The sequence below is a fragment of the Cherax quadricarinatus genome, chromosome 5 (assembly GCF_038502225.1).
Source record: "Cherax quadricarinatus isolate ZL_2023a chromosome 5, ASM3850222v1, whole genome shotgun sequence".
Taxonomy (NCBI): domain Eukaryota; kingdom Metazoa; phylum Arthropoda; class Malacostraca; order Decapoda; family Parastacidae; genus Cherax; species Cherax quadricarinatus.
In genome coordinates this window covers 12,300,485-12,317,231 of record NC_091296.1, presented here as the reverse complement: position 1 = coordinate 12,317,231, position 16,747 = coordinate 12,300,485, and the positions used below count along the sequence as shown (strand labels likewise).

Here is a 16,747-nt window from a genome sequence, read left to right as displayed (position 1 = left end):
TACTTTTACTGGGAAGTAATCTCCCTCTCGCCTACATACTCTAACCTAAGCTTCACGATCCTCTTAGAAACTTTTCACCGCTTTTCAGCGGACCTGCTGCAGTGTTCTCTTTCTTTTGAGTCGTGCGTCAGGTGTTGGTTTGTTGTGGAATGTGATAGTGAGGTGTGGTCTAGACCCTTTATATACCTTCCTTTGATGCATTACTTTTATTGTTCCTTGATAATGTGAGTAGTTATGAAATCACTTGGAATTTCTCTATTCTTTCACAGTGGTTGTTTTGCATATATATTATATATATATATAATATATATATATATTATATATATATATATATATATATATATATATATATATATATATATATATATATATATATATATATATGTAAGATAAGATAAGATAAGATTTCGTTTGGATTTTTAACCCCGGAGGGTTAGCCACCCAGGATAACCCAAGAAAGTCAGTGCGTCATCGAGGACTGTCTAACTTATTTCCATTGGGGTCCTTAATCTTCTCCCCCAGGATGAGACCCACACCAGTCGACTAACACTCAGGTACCTATTTGCTGCTAGGTGAACAGGACAGCAGGTGTAAGGAAACGTGTCGAAATGTTTCTACCCGCCGGTAATCGAACCCGGGCCCTCCGTGTGTGAAGCGTGGATCCCTGGATTTCGTCCAGTGTGGATATTGTACAATTGCGATTTCAATCACTTTTTTGGGCGAAATTTTACCCTGGGTTTCATACCTCTGCTCGGAAATTGTCTGTATCAGATGCGTCCGCCTGCCCAGAATGCGGCCCCTCACACACATGTAACTCAGTCTGCCTCTGTCACTTGTGTCCTCATGAAGAATTTTGAAGGGCTTAAGGCTGACCCTGACAACACTATGCCTATTGTGGAATGTATTGTTTCTTTGGGAAAGTCCATGGGGTTGGATGTGAGATACCAGGATGTGGAAGAGTTCTTGGAGGATCAGAGGGATGAGCTAACCACTGAAGAGCTGCAAGACCTTCAACTGGAACAGCAACAAATTGTAGCTGAGGAAATTGCTTCAGAGGAGAAAGAGAGATGGGAGAATGTGCCTTCAGCAATTAAGGACATTTGTGCAAAGTGGAGTGAGGTGCAAAGTTTTTTCGAGAAATATCACCCTAACAAAGCTGTTGCAAGCCGTGTCAGCAACATGTTCAATGACAATGCTGTGTCTCATTTTATGCAAATCTTAGAGACGCCAGAAATAGGCCTCTGGACAGATTTTTTGTGCGACAGGGGTGCAGTGACTCACAAGCTGGTCCTAGTGGCAGTAAAAGACAAAGAAGGGAAGTAACCCCAGAGAGGGCTTTGATAACTGAAGTCCTTATGGAGGCGGGTTTCCCTTCCAAACAATAACCTCTCCTCCCTCTCCCCTCCTTGCTGTCTTCCATATGCCAACAAGAGTCTTCAATAAAGGTAAAAGTGATGTTAAATGTTCATTTATCTATTTTAAGCCATTTATATATATATATATATATATATATATATATATATATATATATATATATATATATATATATATATATATGGCGACTAAAATGCCGGGAGCAATGGGCTGGTAATGCCTTCTCCTGTAGACATTTACTAAAAAAGAGAAGAAGAAAAACTTTATAAAACTGGGATGCTTGAATGTGTGTGGATGTAGTGCGGATGACAAGAAACAGATGATTGCTGATGTTATGAATGAAAAGAAGTTGGATGTCCTGGCCCTAAGCGAAACAAGGCTGAAGGGGGTAGGGGAGTTTCGGTGGGGGGAAATAAATGGGATTAAATCTGGAGTATCTGAGAGAGTTAGAGCAAAGGAAAGGGTAGCAGTAATGTTGAAGGATCAGTTATGGAAGGAGAAAAGAGAATATGAATGTGTAAATTCAAGAATTATGTGGGTTAAAGTAATGGTTGGATGCGAAAAGTGGGTCATAATAAGCGTGTATGCACCTGGAGAAGAGAGGAATGTAGAGGAGAGAGAGAGAGATTTTGGGAGATGTTAAGTGAATGTATAGGAGCCTTTGAACCAAGTGAGAGAGTAATTGTTGTAGGGGACCTGAATGCTAAAGTAGGAGAAACTTTTAGAGAGGGTGTGCTAGGTAAGTTTGGGGTGCCAGGTGTAAATGATAATGGGAGCCCTTTGATTGAACTTTGTATAGAAAGGGGTTTAGTTATAGGTAATACATATTTTAAGAAAAAGAGGATAAATAAGTATACAAGATTTGATATAGGGCGAAATGACAGTAGTTTGTTGGATTATGTATTGTTAGATAAAAGACTGTTGAGTAGACTTCAGGATGTACATGTTTATAGAGGGGCCACAGATATATCAGATCACTTTCTAGTTGTAGCTACACTGAGAGTAAAAGGTAGATGGGATACAAGGAGAATAGAAGCATCAGGAAAGAGAGAGGTGAAGGTTTATAAGCTAAAAGAGGAGGCAGTTAGGGTAAGATATAAACAGCTATTGGAGGATAGATGGGCTAATGAGAGCATAGGAAATGGGGTCGAAGAGGTATGGGGTAGGTTTAAAGATGTAGTGTTTGAGTGTTCAGCAGAAGTTTGTGGTTACAGGAAAGTGGGTGCGGGAGGGAAGAGGAGCGATTGGTGGAATGATGATGTAAAGAGAGTAGTAAGGGAGAAAAAGTTAGGATATTAGAAGTTTTTACAAAGTACAAGAGATGCAAGGAGGGAAGAGTATATGGAGAAAAAGAGTGAGGGTAAGAGAGTGGTGAAGCAATGTAAAAAGAGAGCAAATGAGAGAGTGGGTGAGATGTTATCAACAAATTTTGTTGAAAATAAGAAGTTTTGGAGTGAGATTAACAAGTTAAGGAAGCCTAGAGAACAAATGGATTTGTCAGTTAAAAATTGGAGAGGAGAGTTATTAAATGGAGAGTTAGAGGTATTGGGAAGATGGAGGGAATATTTTGAGGAATTGTTAAATGTTGATGAAGATAGGGAAGCTGTGATTTCGTGTATAGGGCAAGGAGGAATAACATCTTGTAGGAGTGAGGAAGAGCCAGTTGTGAGTGTGGGGGAAGTTCGTGAGGCAGTAGGTAAAATGAAAGGGGGTAAGGCAGCCGGGATTGATGGGATAAAGATAGAAATGTTAAAAGCAGGTGGGGATATAGTTTTGGAGTGGTTGGTGCAATTATTTAATAAATGTATGGAAGAGGGTAAGGTACCTAGGGATTGGCAGAGAGCATGCATAGTTCCTTTGTATAAAGGCAAAGGGGACAAAAGAGAGTGGAAAAATTATAGGGGGATAAGTCTGTTGAGTATACCTGGTAAAGTGTATGGTAGAGTTATTATTGAAAGAATTAAGAGTAAGACGGAGAATAGGATAGCAGATGAACAAGGAGGCTTTAGGAAAGGTAGGGGGTGTGTGGACCAGGTGTTTACAGTGAAACATATAAGTGAACAGTATTTAGATAAGGCTAAAGAGGTCTTTGTGGCATTTATGGATTTGGAAAAGGTGTATGACAGGGTGGATAGGGGGGCAATGTGGCAGATGTTGCAGGTGTATGGTGTAGGAGGTAGGTTACTGAAAGCAGTGAAGAGTTTTTATGAGGATAGTGAGGCTCAAGTTAGAGTATGTAGGAAAGAGGGAAATTATTTCCCAGTAAAAGTAGGCCTTAGACAAGGATGTGTGATGTCACTGTGGTTGTTTAATATATTTATAGATGGGGTTGTAAGAGAAGTAAATGCGAGGCTCTTGGCAAGAGGCGTGGAGTTAAAAGATAAAGAATCACACATAAAGTGGGAGTTGTCACAGTTGCTCTTTGCTGATGACACTGTGCTCTTGGGAGATTCTGAAGAGAAGTTGCAGAGATTGGTGGATGAATTTGGTAGGGTATGCAAAAGAAGAAAATTAAAAGTGAATACAGGAAAGAGTAAGGTTATGAGGATAACAAAAAGATTAGGTGATGAAAGATTGGATATCAGATTGGAGGGAGAGAGTATGGAGGAGGTGAATGTATTCAGATATTTGGGAGTGGACGTGTCAGCGGATGGGTCTATGAAAGATGAGGTGAATCATAGAATTGATGAGGGGAAAAGGGTGAGTGGTGCACTTAGGAGTCTGTGGAGACAAAGAACTTTGTCCTTGGAGGCAAAGAGGGGAATGTATGTTTGATAGGAGTGAATGGAGACAAATGGTTTTTAATACTTGACGTGCTGTTGGAGCGTGAGCAAAGTAACATTTATGAAGGGATTCAGGGAAACCGGCAGGCCGGACTTGAGTCCTGGAGATGGGAAGTACAGTGCCTGCACTCTGAAGGAGGGGTGTTAATGTTGCAGTTTAAAAACTGTAGTGTAAAGCACCCTTCTGGCAAGACAGTGATGGAGTGAATGATTGTGAAAGTTTTTCTTTTTCGGGCCACCCTGCTTTGGTGGGAATCGGCCAGTGTGATAATAATAATAAAAAAAATATACTTTATTTACTACAAGTACATGTACATGGTATCAGGCCTAGCTGACATTAATGACATACCACTATAGAAAGCCCCCTGTTATGCAGAGCATTTCAGGCAAATTAGGTCAGTTTTGTCCCAGGATGTGACCCACACCAGTTGACTAACACCCTGGTACCCATTTTAAACTGATGGTTGAACAGGAACAGGGACAGTAGGTATCTCATGGAAACACTTACAGTAATATTATCCTGGGGAAAATGATGGCAAGTTACATCTGCTTATGAAAAACACTAATGATGATGGTCTCTATGCACTGTGATGGTAATGCTGGAGCAGTGGTAAATATGAATGGGAGAGTGTTAGAACCCAGGGATGAGGTTCATATCCTTGGAGTGAAATTTGATTTCAAACTGACTCTGAAGAACCATGTAGTAAATCTTGCAAACAAGGCATCCAGGAAGGCAACAGCACTTAGGTGTATCTCGCATCTGCTCTACAGTAGAGGCTACAAGACTCTGAATGGCATAAGTGCACTCACACTTTAGGTGTGCACCACTTTCTTGGACTGTCTGTCGCTGTTAGGTGTGCTCCACTTTCTTGGACTGCCTGACTCCATCTTATCTACAGTTTCTCAACAGAAGAGAGAACAGAGCAAGAGGACTCATCTCTTGTCTGGACTAGGCCTGGACAGCTCTCTCATTACACTAGAGCCTTCAACACCTGAGGAATGTGGGTACCCTTACTGTTATGTGCAAGGCCGATGTTGTCAAAGTACCACACTTAGCTCCACTTCACAGACAGCTTCTACAAAACAAGACAGGCAGCAAACAGCACATACACTCTGTGCCCATCTCAAGAATATCACTTTATCTGAGATCATTTATTCCTATGATTAGCATCTGGAACACGTTCGTGCAGCATACTGACATTGATAAAATAATCAGTTGACCAAGTGGAATTGCTGACCCATAGATAACACCAACTTCATCCTATTCCCTATTTGTATATCTCATAACAATAAAAAGGCTTTGAAATGAGCTGAGGTAGGTAACAGGTCCATAGCTTGTAAATGAATGTAGAAACTTAGCCTAACCCTGTAAAATGCTTGTGTAAATCATTTATAAAAAAATGCTTGAGAAGTACTGTAGGAGCTCACTACCCATGGTTCATCAAAACAGCTGGGCAGTGGGATAGCCTTTCAGACTGTTCAAGCAGACCAGCTCCTCCCAGAGGTCACAAACAGTCCCACTGGAATAGACCCATCTTGTAGAGAATTGCCTAAACAGTGCTGAGCAATGCCTCAGGTAAGGAGGAAACTCTTCTTCTAGTGAAGTCACAACATTATGGAGATTTCTTTTTTGCCCATCCCTAATTTATTGGTCACTTGCCTTGACCCTTAAGCCATTTGGATTGGTATAGTTCTTCACCTAGCTGCAGAAAGAGAAGTATGCCAGACACAAAAAAGTCAGTGACCCTCAAGGGAGGTCTTGCCCAGCAGAATGGGAACCTCAAGTACTGAGACCTGATGGAAGCTTGAAGCATCCAGATGGAGTCACCATGCTACCCTGGAAATGCAGTAAGCAGATTGCATGGGACTACACCTGTATATCTATGCTGGCTGGCACCTACCTACCTTCTGAAGTTTAAGGGGATAGTGCTATCGGTTTCAAGAAGACTCGGATGATTGACAAATACAGTGGGCTGGTTGCATGCCATAACTTCATCCCAGTAGGACTGGAAACCTTTGGAGCATCGGACAAATGTGTTTTAAGATTCCTCAAGGAGTTGGGTGACAAACTCATCACAGAAACCAAGGATCCCAGAGCAATTGACTTCCCTTCCCAGAGACTGTGTTGTAATCCAGAAAGGAAATGCCTGTAGTATTCTTGGCACACAACCCATTTCACCTTGGAGCTGAATGAAATACATGTACATTGGACCCTCGACCAACGATATTAATCCGTTTCTGAGAGCTCATCGTTAGTCAAAATTATCGTTAGTCGAGTTAATTTTCCCCATAAGAAATAATGGAAATCAAATTAATCCGTTCCTGACACCCCAAATTATTGAAAAAAAAAATTTTACCACATGAAATATTAATTTTAATACACACAAACTGAAGAAGACATGTACAATTACATGACACTTACCTTTACTGAAGATCTGGTGATGATTGATGGGATGGGAGGAGGGGAGAGTGTGGATGGTGTTAGTGTTTAGAAGGGGAATCCCCTTCCATTAGGACTTGAGGTGTCAAGTCCTTTTCCGGGGTTACTTCCCTTCTTCTTTTAATGTCACTAGGACCAGCTTGAGAGTCACTGGACTTCTGTCGCACAACATATCTGTCCATAGAGGTCTGTACCTCTCATTCCTTTATGACTTTCCTAAAGTGGTTCACAACATTGTCAGTGTACAGGTTGCCAACACGGCTTGCTCTGTACCTCCCATTCCTTGAAGATTTGTCTAAAATGGGCCATAACATTGTCATTGTAATAGTCACCAGCATGCAATAGCTGTGTTAGGGTGATTTTCATCCATCAAGGTTTGCAGTTCAACCCACTTTGCACACATTTCCTTAATCTTTGAAGTAGGCACAATGGATTCCACAACTGGCATAGGCATCTCGAGGTTATCCCCAAACCCTTCAAAATCTTTCTTAATTTCCATACTAATTCTCACCCTTTTTATCACAGGGTTGGCACTAGAAGCTTTCTTGGGGCCCATGGTGACTTATTTTGCAGGTGCAATCACTAAAAACGCTGTGATAATATGAAATGTTCCGATTGTATGTTTGGATGCGACTGCGGTGGCTGGCTTGTAAACACTGGCACCCACGGGACAAGTGAGGCGCACTCAGGCCACACGTAGATGCGTCTCGAACTGAATGAATCGTGTTGGTCGAGTTTTTTAGCGCTAGTCAAGGCAAAATTTTTGCGTTAAAATGTATCGCTAGTCGGATTTAACGTTATACGATGCCATTGTTGGTCAAGGGTCCACTGTATTTGAGATGTAGGCTCTGTGATGTCACATATGTTGTTCTTCCCAATGTGTCTTTTTTAATGTATTTTGTTTTTACATATAGTTCATATAGGGGGTGGTAGGAGAAGAAAATAATCAAACATCTCTGGGAGAAACCTGAGTTTTCTATGAAGCAAGAACATTCTCTTCTCTGAGACTGAGGGGGGGGGGGGTCTTCAGTCAGTTGAAGGGGTGGTACCTTCCTATACCCAACAGGAGATCGATGCAATAAATGTCAGATTAGACAAACTAAAGGAAAGACAATTATATGACTTGCAAGAACTGTACCAGAGAAAACCCTCCCCAGCCAACTAACACCATTGACTACATCATCAATACACCTCACAGGATATCCCTCCAACAAAAAGAGTCACCGTTTCATTCACAAGGAGAACTTCCCAAGACCGAAGATTCTGAGTGATCTCCTTGAAGATATAGAAGAACGGGTACCACTGGAGTCATTCTATGTCCATGACGGATAAAGCCATCCCCAACTATGGAGACCTTACATCTAACCAAGTTACATTTACATCTAACTATGTAACATCTGCAAACCTCCTACATCAGGACACCGCCTCAGAAACAGTTCAGCCAACAGCAGTGCTAGCAAAGCAGCTGACTACCACCATCAGCTCCAGCAAGGGCTCTGCAATCACCAGCTCTAGCAGGTGACCTGTAACCAGCCCTTGCAACCTCCCTCCTGCGAAGAAAAAAAATGGCAGTAGCAAATAACCTATACCTACTACCAATTCACTGCCATGCATGTATGCAACTTACATACATGTGTGCTGCTGATGGGTTGTGTGGTATACCACATCCTATGATATCGTGAATGACACAACACGCACATACACCCTTATTAAAATGCACCAAAGTGGTGAGGCCACTTTCTTTATTACCCCGTCTCCCCACCCTTTTCCACATTCCATCTTTACCTATCCTTCTTCCTCCCCCAACTTACCAAACCTGTGGTTAAAACTATCCCCTACCTTTCTATATTATATATAAACAACATATGAGGTTGTTTGTTTACATCCCCTCTCCCTCCCTAACTCCCTTCCCTAAAGTGCTGAAACAATGGGCTTGCCCAGTGTATTGTGGGAGGGGATGTCTCCTGCATGCCTGCTGTAATACTCCATAACTCTTTCACTGTCTCATACATAGATCGATGTTGTTGATGCCAATGACATTCATGTAGATCTAAGTTTTAAGCACAGCACCCTAAAACATAAATTTTGTCCTAGACATGAGAGAATGGGTCCGTATAGTGAGTGCACAGAAAAAAAAAATGCTGCCTTACGTGGTGCTTTACGGGAAAAGCAAACCTCTGACCTTGGGTTTGGTTTAAAGTTGTGGCTTTGATGAGTTATCCTGGATGTTTTTTAATTGTTTTACTGGCTATTTCTTGGTATCAATTGATAAAATGAAAAACACTACTGAAGTAGAGATGATTTTGGTCGGCTTCAGAACTTTAGTCCTGCAGCTTGAAATAGGGCTCAGAGTAGAAATATTGCAGTTTTTAATGATCTTAAGGGTCAGACCCTGATAACTCCCTCCCCCTGGTCTGTTTTGTGGGTTTTTACTAGGTCTACTTCAATTATTGGTATGCCCCAAACCATGACCAATAATTTCTGGTTATAGTTTATTGTTGAGAAACGTAATTCATTCATTCATTCATTAGAGATTTGCCGGTACTTCCGGCCCGGGTCTTCTCCAGATGGTGACCCGGCGGTGGCCCCCGGGGCGGGGGTGTCGTTCGTCTTCATTCTTCTATCTTCTCTCTTGGGCCCTCCGGTTGGAGGGTAACTTCTTCTATCTTGCATTGACTCACCCAGTGGGGAGTGTCTTCTCGCTTGGGATCTTCAGTGTCACAGTTGGGCAGAGGCAGAAAACAGGGTCCCATTGGAGCCACACCCCAGCTTTAGCAGACAGCAGAGTGCTGGGGAAACTTGTCTTGATAGTAGTGCTAGAGGGGGTACCCTCTGCATGAGTCTGATTCGGAGGTATCAGCCTGTTCTTCAGTGTTTCGTGGTCGAGTCCAGCGTTGCGGAGGGTGGTGTAGATACGTTTGGCCAGGTGTTCCATGTTGAGTGACAAAATGTCGTTGATGATGTCTTGATCACATTCTGGAGTTCGCATTTGGTTCTTCTGGTTGGTTGTGCAGTGTCCACCACTCTTGACCTTGGCTTCTTGTTGTGGTGGGGGATTGGTAGTGGCCTGGGAAGCTGCAACCCTTGGTTCTTGAGTTTTGGCACTCTTGACCTTGGCTTCTTGTTGCGGTGGAGCAGTAGTAGCGGTATGGGAAGTTGCAGCCCTTGGTTCTTGAGTTTTAGCTTTCTTAGCTGGCAGTTGAAGTGTCAGAGGCAAGGCCTCAGCTTGGATAGTTGCGGTGGCAGTGGAGGCAGGCGGTGGTGGACTCTCATTGGTGGGATTTGCCGACGTATCAGTGGTCTCAGATTGGTCCATCTCTATGTTGAGTGGAGGTTGTGTCAGTGGTGGAACAGCAGTTATGCTGGCAATATTTGCAGTGGTTTGTAGGATCTCGGTGGAAGGTGGTGATGCAGGGAATGTGAGTCCAGGCATGTTGTTTAGTTTGAATAGTTCATTGATGGTGGTGTTGAAGGAGCCAGGCTCAGCTGCATTCTGTACATGAGCATACATGGTGCAACATAGAATCTTGGTGGGATCGGCAGCAGGTGCTGGGAGGAAAGTGGTAGGAGCAGCTTGCTTGGCTTGTAGTATCTTGGTAGTGTCTGCTTGAATCTTGGCAATAGCAGAATATGTGGGTGCTTGTGGTTTGGACTTCTTTTGTTGTTGTTGTTTCTTGAGTATGTCCCTTCTGATAGGGCACCTGGCAGCAAGAGTATGGTGGTCATCCTTGCAGTTCAAGCATTTCGGTGGGGAAGCAGTAGTGCAATTCTTGAAGTCATGACCCTCAAGGCCACAGGTGGAGTAGTACTTCTTGTCTTTGGCAGGGCAGTTTTTGGTGATATGCTGGTATGAGTAACAGTTATAGCACTGTGGGATTTGTTGGTATTTTTCTGCTTCAATGAAGGCTGGATTGATATGGAAGCAGTGAATAGCCAGGCCCTCAGCGAGGGCTCTGGCTGCCATATTGACGCCACTGAAGGTGATCTTCAGCATGGAGGAGGCGTTGGGTATCTTGGTAAGAAATTCCACTTTGGCCCAGGGATTCTTTGCTTCAATGGACAACTTGATCTCTTCAGTAGCCTGTGTAGTGATGAGTCTGTCGAGTCTTTTGAGGAACACAGTTCTTCTGGCCCTCAGTGCTGGGGAATTCAGAATAGAGAATCCATAGTCTTGTAGAGTGGACATAGCAGTAGTGGTGAGCAGTTTCTCAGCCTTGGTGTCGTCAGTACAGACGACAACGAAGGCTTCTTTGAGTGATAAGATCACATTACATTTAACCTGCAGTCTGTCGTTAACGACAGATGCAAGTGCTAGCTTAGTTGAGTCGTTGATTGTTCCACTTGCTGGTTTGATCTTTACTCTATTAGAGTAATACACCGTGAGTAAGCAGTGTTCCCCTCCCCAACGGGGATCGTAGGGATGTCTAAAATATTCTCATGTACTCGCGGTAGAGGCGTCGTTGATTGGTCAACGCGGTGACCAATCACAGAGGCGCTCAGGCCACGGCTAGCTTGCCGGCTGGTGCTACACGCATGTCCGCACCGTCGGCTGGCTGCTACTCGAACATCCACGTCTGCTGCTGCTGCTGCACTCTCTCTCTCTCTCTCTCGGCGTGAGTCACTCTGAACACTGAGTAATCCACTCTGAACACTGAGCGCACCATCCCAGGCACTGGCCTGGGTTGGAACGTGACCTGATCTGACCTGGCTGAGGTCAGACCTTCCTCTTCTCCGTGTCTCTTGTCATCTGAGAAACGTAAGGCTTCAGTTTTTTTGTGTGATGATAGATTGAATATGGAGGGCAAGTGTGATATAGGAGAGGCCTGGGAATGTGACTAATGAAGAGAGGATAGGTTGCTCTGAAATCCATACAGTTTATTTTGGATTCTGTTCTTTAATTGGAGTTGGTTGATTTTTTGTAAAATTAGCCAAATTATAGACTTCAGTGTATTTTATTTGTGCTCAATAAAACTGAAGGCATGCTAGTGAAATGAAGAATTTTGTCAAATTGTGGAATGGAGTTGATGTAATATAGGACTCAGATTGTGGAAAATCGCCAGTGCATAAAATGTGCCCAGACTGCCAACTTTGTACCATTGTAATTTTATATTTTTGGTGTCACTGCCTTGAGAAAAAGATTCTCTACCATTTAGAATTATTTTTTAAATCCTGACCTTGTCAGCACTTTTAACTTTGTGAATTCCAACAGTGTAAGCATTAAAAGAAATGTGCGTAACGAAAGGAAATGAATTCCACTCTGGCACTCCTTAATGGAAATGGCTCATTTCTTTTGGAAATTAAAAACTTAATTTAAATCACAGAATACCGTTGTATTGCAGTGTCTGACTGTGTGATTATAATAACCGACTTGTTAGATAACATAGATAATATGAAGAGACAGCAGATGGAAAAGATGGAATACAAAGTGGAAAATAATAACTACACCCTAAAATAGCACAACTGTTACTCACACTGGATGGAAGACTTGTATCAACCAACATAACCTGTGTCTAGTTTTAAGTAATCTGTAAGCACTAGGATTACCCGCCCAAAATGTTCATGCCATGCTTGTGGTTATCTTTGTACTTAACAATATTTTACTGCCTATATGTGAACTACACATTGTATACTATGCAAAGAAATAAAATTTTGAATTTGAACATGCAATAGGATTGGACAGTACTGGACAGACCAAAAATACTGACAACAGGCACTCCACCATGAGTGTGAGCTGAACTGGTATTACCACTAGTACTAAATCAACTAACAAAAAAACTAGTTCAGAGGCAACAAGTAAATTATCTTTCTCTGTTTGGTTTTTGCCAGTATACAAGGAGTGACTATCAAGTATGAGAAATAAACTTCTTCGCGAATTTTCTCCACACAGAAATGATACAGTGAAGCTTTTACGGAGACCTACATTGGGGATTTCTTGGACAGTGAATCAGTATTACAAAATATAATTTTTTTTAGATGTAATACAGTCTCTGTGGGGAAATGGAGAAAAATCCTTCCTCCATAAGCCATGCATGTTGTAAGAGGCGACTAAAATGCCAGGAGCAAGGTGCCAGTAGCCCTTTCTCCTATATAAATTACTAAATGTAAAAAGAGGAAAAACTTTACATTTCTTGTATTTTGGGTCACCCTGCCTTGGTGGGAGACGGCTGTTGTTAAAAAAAAAAAAATGGTAAATAAGCTGGAGAGGAGTAGGTCTCTGTGTGAAACTTTGTTGCACAGAACTGCTCAAATCATCAAATGATACGGCATAAGTGCTTGCAATAAAAATGGAGAACAATGATCTAGTAATTTTCCTTTTATACAAACTACTATCAGTGGTGGCAGAGGAGTTCACTGAACAGATAAATGGCAGCCTAGCAAATATTGACAATCCTAGGCCAAATATTATTGGCAATTTCAGCCTTCCAGATGTAAAATGGAAGATGATAGACTACATGTGAAAAATACACCGCAGTATAGAAATAAGTACCAAAAGACTGAAGACATGATAGACAATGATTTTTTAGGGGAAGACATACCAATGAAGCAAAGACAGAAATACCAAGAAAAACAATGCTGCACATACCAGGGCTAAATATACAACAGCCTATATTTCAGGCTTTACTGGAGGGACCAGGAATATGAAGATTGAGAACCATATTACAAAATGGTACATTACCAGATATACAGTATTAACAAAACCTATACAAAACCCAAACATCCCAAATGGTAAATCATCCTTCCATTTTACTTTACCTTGTGATCTCTTGGCTACGATTATCTTTACTTCTTTGTGACATTGATATTTTTAAGCAATTTGGTAATCCTTTTTCTTGTTCTGTACAAACTTCTGTGCTCTTTCTATATTTGATATTCTAGGTTTTCTTATTGGTACATATTAATGCTGACCTTACATGCTTCTGTGTTTAACTTTTCCAGGCACTGGTGAGCATTTAGGGTGTTTATGACTGTTTGCCAGAATTTATTATTATTATTATTATCACACCGGCCGATTCCCACCAAGGCAGGGTGGCCCGAAAAAGAAAAACTTTCACCATCATTCACTCCATCACTGTCTTGCCAGAAGGGTGCTTTACACTACAGTTTTTAAACTGCAACATTAACACCCCTCCTTCAGAGTGCAGGCACTGTACTTCCCATCTCCAGGACTCAAGTCCGGCCTGCCGGTTTCCCTGAATCCCTTCATAAATGTTACTTTGCTCACACTCCAACAGCACGTCAAGTATTAAAAACCATTTGTCTCCATTCACTCCTATCAAACACGCTCACGCATGCCTGCTGGAAGTCCAAGCCCCTCGCACACAAAACCTCCTTTACCCCCTCCCTCCAACCCTTCCTAGGCCGACCCCTACCCCGCCTTCCTTCCACTACAGACTGATACACTCTTGAAGTATTTCTGTTTCGCTCCATTCTCTCTACATGTCCGAACCACCTCAACAACCCTTCCTCAGCCCTCTGGACAACAGTTTTGGTAATCCCGCACCTCCTCCTAACTTCCAAACTACGAATTCTCTGCATTATATTCACACCACACATTGCCCTCAGACATGACATCTCCACTGCCTCCAGCCTTCTCCTCGCTGCAACATTCATCACCCACGCTTCACACCCATATAAGAGCGTTGGTAAAACTATACTCTCATACATTCCCCTCTTTGCCTCCAAGGACAAAGTTCTTTGTCTCCACAGACTCCTAAGTGCACCACTCACTCTTTTTCCCTCATCAATTCTATGATTCACCTCATCTTTCATAGACCCATCCGCTGACACGTCCACTCCCAAATATCTGAATACGTTCACCTCCTCCATACTCTCTCCCTCCAATCTGATATTCAATCTTTCATCACCTAATCTTTTTGTTATCCTCATAACCTTACTCTTTCCTGTATTCACCTTTAATTTTCTTCTTTTGCACACCCTACCAAATTCATCCACCAATCTCTGCAACTTCTCTTCAGAATCTCCCAAGAGCACAGTGTCATCAGCAAAGAGCAGCTGTGACAACTCCCACTTTGTGTGTGATTCTTTATCTTTTAACTCCACGCCTCTTGCCAAGACCCTCGCATTTACTTCTCTTACAACCCCATCTATAAATATATTAAACAACCACGGTGACATCACACATCCTTGTCTAAGGCCTACTTTTACTGGGAAAAAATTTCCCTCTTTCCTACATACTCGAACTTGAGCCTCACTATCCTCGTAAAAACTCTTCACTGCTTTCAGTAACCTACCTCCTACACCATACACTTGCAACATCTGCCACATTGCCCCCCTATCCACCCTGTCATACGCCTTTTCCAAATCCATAAATGCCACAAAGACCTCTTTAGCCTTATCTAAATACTGTTCACTTATATGTTTCACTGTAAACACCTGGTCCACACACCCCCTACCTTTCCTAAAGCCTCCTTGTTCATCTGCTATCCTATTCTCCGTCTTACTCTTAATTTTTTCAATTATAACTCTACCATACACTTTACCAGGTACACTCAACAGACTTATCCCCCTATAATTTTTGCACTCTCTTTTATCCCCTTTGCCTTTATACAAAGGAACTATGCATGCTCTCTGCCAATCCCTAGGTACCTTACCCTCTTCCATACATTTATTAAATAATTGCACCAACCACTCCAAAACTATATCCCCACCTGCTTTTAACATTTCTATCTTTATCCCATCAATCCCGGCTGCCTTATCCCCTTTCATTTTACCTACTGCCTCACGAACTTCCCCCACACTCACAACTGGCTCTTCCTCACTCCTACAAGATGTTATTCCTCCTTGCCCTATACACGAAATCACAGCTTCCCTATCTTCATCAACATTTAACAATTCCTCAAAATATTCCTTCCATCTTCCCAATACCTCTAACTCTCCATTTAATAACTCTCCTCTCCTATTTTTAACTGACAAATCCATTTGTTCTCTAGGCTTTCTTAACTTGTTAATCTCACTCCAAAACTTTTTCTTATTTTCAACAAAATTTGTTGATAACATCTCACCCACTCTCTCATTTGCTCTCTTTTTACATTGCTTCACCACTCTCTTAACTTCTCTCTTTTTCTCCATATACTCTTCCCTCCTTGCATCACTTCTACTTTGTAAAAACTTCTCATATGCTAACTTTTTCTCCCTTACTACTCTCTTTACATCATCATTCCACCAATCGCTCCTCTTCCCTCCTGCACCCACTTTCCTGTAACCACAAACTTCTGCTGAACACTCTAACACTACATTTTTAAACCTACCCCATACCTCTTCGACCCCATTGCCTATGCTCTCATTAGCCCATCTATCCTCCAATAGCTGTTTATATCTTACCCTAACTGCCTCCTCTTTTAGTTTATAAACCTTCACCTCTCTCTTCCCTGATGCTTCTATTCTCCTTGTATCCCATCTACCTTTTACTCTCAGTGTAGCTACAACTAGAAAGTGATCTGATATATCTGTGGCCCCTCTATAAACATGTACATCCTGAAGTCTACTCAACAGTCTTTTATCTACCAATACATAATCCAACAAACTACTGTCATTTCGCCCTACATCATATCGTGTATACTTATTTATCCTCTTTTTCTTAAAATATGTATTACCTATAACTAAACCCCTTTCTATACAAAGTTCAATCAAAGGGCTCCCATTATCATTTACACCTGGCACCCCAAACTTACCTACCACACCCTCTCTAAAAGTTTCTCCTACTTTAGCATTCAAGTCCCCTACCACAATTACTCTCTCACTTGGTTCAAAGGCTCCTATACATTCACTTAACATCTCCCAAAATCTCTCTCTCTCCTCTGCATTCCTCTCTTCTCCAGGTGCATACACGCTTATTATGACCCACTTCTCGCATCCAACCTTTACTTTAATCCACATAATTCTTGAATTTACACATTCATATTCTCTTTTCTCCTTCCATAACTGATCATTTAACATTACTGCTACCCCTTCCTTTGCTCTAACTCTCTCAGATACTCCAGATTTAATCCCATTTATTTCCCCCCACTGAAACTCTCCTACCCCCTTCAGCTTTGTTTCGCTTAGGGCCAGGACATCCAACTTCTTTTCATTCATAACATCAGCAATCATCTGTTTCTTGTCATCCGCACTACATCCACGCACATTTAAG

General features: G+C 42.0%; 1 protein-coding gene across 3 annotated transcripts in view; it reads left to right on the top strand.

Annotated features, from left to right (window-relative positions):
- LOC128684855 (uncharacterized) overlaps nt 1-16,747 on the top strand; it is a 503,715-nt gene that overhangs the window by 19,329 nt on the left and 467,639 nt on the right. The window lies entirely within an intron of this gene.